We start from the raw sequence: 6000 nt of genomic DNA on the forward strand, positions 1-6000 counted from the left end.
AACCCCCGGAATGAAAGAGCTAAAGCCATTACCACAAGAAGTGGTATTACACTTAAACCACCTGAAATACCTGTAATTTTTGATGAAGCTATTCCTACTCCACAAGAACCACAACCTGAACAAGATAAGGAAAAAGAACCGGTAGTTGAAAAGGTTAATGAAGATAACACAGTTAAGGCTAAACCTTATGTTAAACCATACCAACCACCACTTCCTTACCCGAGTAAAATGAGAAAAGAGAGACTTGAAGCCGAGCAATCTAAATTCTTGGATATGTTTAAACAGATAAATGTAAATCTTCCTTTCATTGATGTGATTTCAGGAATGCCTAGATATGCTAAATTTCCTGAAAGATCTAATCACAAATAGAAAGAAAATAGAAGAACTCTCGGCTGTTACTATGAATGCTAATTGTTCTGCAGTACTGTTGAATAAGATACCAGAAAAACTATCTGATCCAGGAAGTTTCACAATTCCATGTTTTCTGGGTAGTCTTAGTTCAATAGAAGCATTGGCCGACTTAGGTGCTAGTATAAATTTAATGCCGTATTCACTATACGCTAAACTAGACCTTGGAGAATTGAAACCAACAAGAATAAGTATACAACTAGCCGATCGATCAATAAAATATCCTAGAGGGATAATGGAAAACATGCTAGTTAAAGTTGGTACTTTAGTATTTCCAGTAGATTTTGTTGTTCTGGACATGGAAGAAGATTCTCAAGTACCTCTCATATTAGGAAGACCATTCTTAAACACGGCTAAAGCAATGATAGACGTGTTTGGTAAGAAACTAACCCTAAGTATAGAGGACGAGAGTGTTACCTTTTCAGTTGATAGAGCAACGCAACAACCGCAATCTGCAGATGATACATGTTATTATATTCAAACTATAGATTCACATGCAGAATTGTTAGAAGAATTTTTAGAATTACAAGGAACATGAGAATGTTCTTTAGGAGAAGGAACTGAACCAATTGATGAAACTGAAATGTTAGCTACACTAATGGTTAATGGATATGAACCAACAACAGAAGAAATTCAAATGCTAAAAGAAGAAGACAGATATCGATATAAATCATCAATAGAAGAACCACCGACATTAGAGTTAAAGCCACTTCCAAACCATTTGGAATATGCTTATTTACATGGTGAATCTGAATTACCTGTAATAATACTCTTCTCTTACTAAAAATGAAAAAATCTCAACTCATTTCTGTGCTAAAAGCTCATAAACCAGCCATTGCATGGTAGATTCATGATATTAAAGGAATAAGTCCTTTGTATTGCACACATAAAATCCTTATGGAAGAAGGTCATAAAACGTATGTGCAATGCCAACGAAGACTAAATCCTAATATGCAAGATGTTGTTAAGAAAGAAATTATTAAACTGCTTGATGCAGGTTTAATTTATCCAATCTCTGATAGTCCATGGGTAAGTCCAGTTCAATGCATGCCTGTAACACCCGTTTTTCAGTTACGAGTTATTTCGAACGACATTCGAAATACGAGGCATGTAAGTTTATATTTGGATCCCAAATAAAGTTGGAGTTGATGTTCTAAAACCTTACCATTGGATAGTAAATCTCATTACGTTTCCAACGATATTTGATTCGTCGAAAACGGAGTTACGGTTTGAAAGTTACGACCAAAACAGATTCAGTTTCAGACTCAGTTCATTGGGACTCCGTCCAGACTTCAGGACGCCGTCCAACAATGAAGGTTAGGACACTGTCCAAGCTTTTTGGACGCCGTCCAGAAGGCCTGACGGGCCAGCAACTCTATTTTACTCAAATTAAAAGGGGTATTTGGGTCTTTTCACTTGGGGTCAGTTTGGGATCATCAAAAATGATCTAGAACTCCATTTGGAGCTCATTCTCACCCACACAAAACACTCTCATCTTATTTTAGAGAGAGAGGGTTAATTTAGAGTGAAAAAGCTTGGTTTGGTGAAGAAGATGAGCATTTCGGGTCAAAGCTCGAGAGTTAAAGTTGTTCCTTTCATTCACGGCTACATTTTGGTAGTATTGGTAAGTCTCAAATCCGAATTTCATTGTTAAGATTCTTGTGTACGTTTAGGGTTTGAGCTTGTTATTTGTAAAACCCTTTTAGATGATGAAGAGGGTTTATGGAAACCCACTATTTTGATATTTTGCGGGTTTTGGGTTGGTTAATGATTTAAGCATGTTTAAGGTTTGTAAGTGGGGTATAATCACTAGTATTAGTGATTTTAGGAGTGTTCGAACTTGTAAGACCCATTTGGGGGTAAAATGGGTGAATTTGGGTTATGTTGAGATAAGGAAAACCCTAATAGCTATGATCTAGGGTTTGGCCATGTGAATTGAAGTTGTAAGTGTTAAATTGTGTTGATTAGTCATTAATACACTTGTAAATGATGGAAGAATTGTAAATGGGTCATGTTTGGCTAAAATGGTATGTATAAGTGTTGAAATGGGTCAAATGAGTTAAGGTTGACCTAATTGGGTGAAATGGGTATGAAACACCCTAAGTTTGTGCTAATTGGTGTTAGTAGACTTACATCACTAGTTTTAGTAATTAAAGATGAGTCTTGGCCATTTTATGGGCGGTTTTGGGTGTGAGTGAGTATTGTGGTTAATTCCACAAGTTGTGTATTGAATTTGTACTTATGTATTAGGTACCTTGCTCGAAGCATACGGAAGTGCTAAATCACCACCGACGTGATAAGGTGAGTGGAATAATTATATGTGTAGGTATATAATGTGTCTATTTGTTGTAGCGTGAAATGTGTAGTGTCGAGGTGCTAAGACATCATGTTTCACGTGAAGAGTGTAGCATCGAGGTGTTAAGATGCCACTCGGGTGTAGCATCGAGGTGTTAAGATGCCACCTAGGAGTGTAGTGTCGAGGTGTTAAGACACCACTCCGTAAAATAATGAGTGTTGCATCGAGGTGTTAAGATGCCACTCGGGGTGATGTGCCGAGGTGTTAAGGTGCCACCCTAGGGGTTAGTGGTGTGAGGTGTTAAGTGCCCTAACGGATGTTGTGAACACCGATGGCGTTTTCGCGAGCGCCGTTCCCTTGTACTATTGGTTAACCATGGTTATTTGTGTTGTAGCGTAAGCATATTATATTTGTTCATATTATATATGCTTTTGTTATGCTAGCTTGATTATTGGAGGTTATAGCTTGTAATTGTGATGATAAGCTAATTGTGTTGCTAGCATGTATGCGGTATGTGAGTAAGTGTTTGCAAGTAGGTATATTATATATGTATGTGTATAATTATTGCATTCACTAAGCCTCGGCTTACCCCTCTTGTTGTTTACCTTTTTACAGGTATTATGTTATTGATGCTAGCTAGTTGTTAGACTAGACGTGCAGGAGCGGTTGGGCTTGATGGGGTAGCTTTCGGATAATTGGACGCGGATGGGGGTTTTGGTAGTCCCCGGGATTATGCTCTTGGTATCGGGTTGGGTTGTAGAGTTCTAATCCGTCTAAAGAGATAAATGGGTCAAAACTGCTACTTTATTTGTAAAACAGGTCATTGTGAGCCCGGGGTTGTAAAACTTGTTTTTATGGTGGCAATATCTTACTTTTACTTAATATGTCATATTGTGAAAATGGTTTCGTTGAAAAGTGTCGGGGAGCGAGTTTTTCGCTCGCGTGTAAACAAAAACTGATCAGTACTTTTTAGTTCATTGGGATGCCGTCCCAAATCCTTGGACGCCGTCCCAGTTGTAAAGGCTGGACGCCGTCCCGATTTCTGGACGCCGTCCAGATGGGCAGTCACAGAATTTTTTTTTTTTGTCGTGTTTTTGGTAAATCAATGTTGGGTTGTTACAAGTGGTATCAGAGCATAGTCTAAGGGAATTAGGTGACCTTGGAATAGGTGCCTAGTCTTAGACTTATTGGCAGTTGTGCGTTATTTGCGGGACTTGTAGGAATACGGGTCGGATTGAGATTTGTTAGTGCCTTAGAGTAGGTGACTAACTAGGACTTGTTTTTGTCCAAAGTGTGATTATGTGGGGGCCTTATTTCGCGTGTAAATTAGTGCCTTAGATTGCTAGTGCCTAAGGTAAGTAGGCGAACGGGGACGTTGTTTTAGTGATAGTCACCTAGGCTGTAGGATGACGTGTTATTGCGGTGTACTTGTGTATATTTATTATTATGTTGTATATAGGTGTATATATACAGGTATCTTTTGTGCGGTATCCTAGGGATGAATCTATTGGGGAGATTCGTATGTTTGGCGGTTTTGAGTGATCAAGTTCACGGTAAGGACTTTGGTCATTCGGGTACTAGGAGTTATCGCGTGTTATTTTGTGTGAATGTTGCGTCAGTCCGGGTAAAGTACTTTGCGTGACCATGTGGAAATGGTAAGGTACGCATTTGTAATAGTGACCGATCACCATTATTACGAAAGTGTATCTTGACATCAAGCATGACATGATGAGTACCGAACGGAGGAAACGTGGCATGGTTGGGGTAGATTCGGGATAAATGAGGAATCTTTATTAATTCCTAAGTGATAGTAGTCTCGAGTGATGTGCTTGTTATCACATCAGGTTCTTTGTGAGTCGGGAAGTGTACGATGGAATCGGTTAGTTAAGTGAGCGAGCTAACTCACGAGTTTGGTGCGTGCTTAGCCACCCTAAGTAGTGGGTGCATTATTGAGATTGTAATTGGTTTTAGTTACCCATCGTAACTAGGATGACCGATTTACGCTTGCGTGTGTGCGACGAGGACTTGAATTCCGTAATGGAATGCGACAAGTCTAATGATTGTAGTTTTGAGTTACACTCGGTAGAGTGTGTGGGTAGAGAATCGTGTTAGGATTCTAATTGTGAGTCGCCTTGGAATTGGCGAATCGAGGAGTCTTCGGGTCGTTAAACTCATGGGAGTGGGACCCATGTAATGTTGATTGCGTTAGTGTGTTGTAGATTATAGGGCAACATTCCTAATGGAATATCCCTTGTAGTAGTGGTTTTATCGAGATGTAGAAGGGTGTAAGACTTGGTATCCCCGAGCATCTCCTTGTGTTAGATGAAGGGCCTCATTAGGCTATATCGTTTGGCCTTGTGGAAATTGCGGGTATCGTGTGATCGCTAGGAACTTTCGATAAGACAATAAACAGTAAGGTTTTCGGGTAGGTATGACTTCGGGTCATTATTATAGAGAGATGGGTGACATCGGGTGTATGGAACCTAAAGATCGATTTTCTAAAATTCATTTGATTGTGGTAGGAGTCTGCATGACACTGCGTCAGGTGTCTTTTTATACCTGCTAGTGTAATGTTCAACTCCGGTAGTGGTGTGATCACTTTGTGCTTAGGGTGCCCGTGAGATACCCTTGGAAGCATCGGAGATTATAATAGTGATCGACGGGTGATGGTAATTCGACGGTTGCAAAAGTCAAAGTTTAAGAGCATTGTGACGAATACTTCTTATGAAGTGACGGGTGAGCGAATCTTGTTGCTCTTAAGTGATAGACGGGTAGAGATGACCGGTGAGCCGGTGACGGACTTAATGGTCGGTTAGTCCGAAGGATATGATGAAGTGTTGACATTGTGGTGGACGCAATTATGGTGTCGAAATTGGTCACTCTTCTCCATGAGAGTGAGCAATTGTTGAAAAAGTTCGTTGAGTGGAAGGTCGGGTGATCTCGACTGAGAATCACGACTAAGTAAGCGGCGTGACATATGCCTAGGCTTAGAGGCATATGTAGGACTTTGGTGGAGTTTGCTTTTCAAACAATTAAGGTAGTTAGTTGTGAATTATGGTATGAATGTGCGATGTCATCGCGTGTACGACGTCTCAAGTGATTGTGCATGTCGGCTCTGAGAGCCTAAAGCGAATTTGCGTTGAATTGATGTTTATGACCAACTATGAGGATGGTCATGTGTGACGTGGAATTACAATTCCGCGGGATGTTATCATCTTGGCGGTGAGAATAGGGAGATAAATCCTAAGTGGGGGAGTTTTTACTGCCGCCCGAGGAAAACTCCAGTGGTGTTATGT

This window comes from Rutidosis leptorrhynchoides, chromosome 4 (assembly GCF_046630445.1).
Source record: "Rutidosis leptorrhynchoides isolate AG116_Rl617_1_P2 chromosome 4, CSIRO_AGI_Rlap_v1, whole genome shotgun sequence".
NCBI classification, from domain to species: domain Eukaryota; kingdom Viridiplantae; phylum Streptophyta; class Magnoliopsida; order Asterales; family Asteraceae; genus Rutidosis; species Rutidosis leptorrhynchoides.